This window comes from Myotis davidii, unplaced genomic scaffold (assembly GCF_000327345.1).
Source record: "Myotis davidii unplaced genomic scaffold, ASM32734v1 scaffold571, whole genome shotgun sequence".
Taxonomy (NCBI): domain Eukaryota; kingdom Metazoa; phylum Chordata; class Mammalia; order Chiroptera; family Vespertilionidae; genus Myotis; species Myotis davidii.
The window spans coordinates 810,428-811,927 of record NW_006283136.1 but is presented as its reverse complement, the minus strand read 5'-3'; positions in this window follow the sequence as shown (position 1 = coordinate 811,927).

The window sequence follows — 1,500 nt, the reverse complement described above, 5'->3', positions numbered from 1 at the left end:
AATTTAGTTTCTGATAAATATGTTCCTCCAGAGGATAGCATATGCATCATTTTACAAGATAGGATGAACTTCTTAGCCTTCATGTTTTCCTTCCAGTGTCCAGGAAGCTTAGAGCTATTTAGGCCAAGAATATAATAACCATTTAAATTTCAAATTCCTGTAATGGTATCTCTCACGTCCTATAAATCCTTACACGTAAATGTTTTCTTACATAAATCATCTGTGATTAGGGTGACAGTGTAATTGATTGTCTAAATGGGACCCTTTTCCGAGTAAAAGGGCCACCATTAATAATTATGCCAGCGTGACAGATGTAAACCAGGATGGTTCCAGGTGAACCCAGACAGGCGGTCACCCTGCCTGTAACTGGAAATAGACTTGGTGAAAGTTACATACAATCTAGAGGCCTGGTGCACGAAATTCATGCATGGGTAGGGTCCTAGGCCTGGCTGGCGATCAGGGCCTATCAGGGCCTTCCTTCCCCAAGCTGTTGGCTGCCAGCTGCTGACTGGGGTCTTCCTTCATTCTGTGCCGCCCAACTGGTGGTCAGTGCACATCATAGTGGGCGGTTGAACTCCCGGTTGGTTGAACTCTTGAGGGGATAATTTGCATATTAGCATTTTATTATATAGGATAACATTCAATTTGACCATGTAGGTGCAGCAGCTTAGGGTCTGATTAAACTCAATAAAGTCACATAGAGCTGAAGATAGGATATAATTCATAGGAAACAACCGCAACAAAAGAGATTCTGAATGTATTTGCAAGTCTGGGAATTAACGGGTACAGTACTGATGGTACAGCCTCTACCACTTCATTTCCCTGAGCGCCAGGACATCCTGTTCTGTGGCTGGCGGCAGCTATAAAATCCCTTATGGGAGGGGCTTAGCAAGGCAATCTGTTTAAAAGGGAAAGAAGGAGGGGGGCTTTAATCTGAATTGTGTAACACTTTACTGAAGATCTTTTAAAATGTGGATTGTCCCTCTTAAAAAATGGGGTGGTATAGATGAAGATTGTGTGGCTCTAAAAAGGATAGTTTCCAGGCAGTCCTACTGCCTGACACCCTCGTAGGGCATGTCACCCAACATCTATCTCCTCACACACTGCTAAACTCTCCCCGCCCCCAGCCTGCAGAAAGCAGGACTGATCTGATGGTCATTGCAGGACCACGAAGGCACAGATGCAGGCCGCCCAAGTATTGGTGCTTTCAACGGACAACTGGGCGGCCGTGTTCCTACTCAGACACACTGCTCGATGCCTTTTCCACCTTTCCCTTCTTCAGTCACAGAGGCAGGTGAGCTTGTTGTGGCCAGGTGTCAGGGGTAGGCTGAAGTTTGGGTGTTATAAGAGAGGAGGGTCTGGGACAAATCTGTTTCGCCATGAGCAGGCCTGAGAGGCTAAGTGTGTATGGAGGGACACCCTGGAGCTCAGGAGTCCCCAGTCTGTCCTCCCCACTACTCCGCTACATCCAGTTACGCTCTGCTGCTGGCCCCGCCTCCC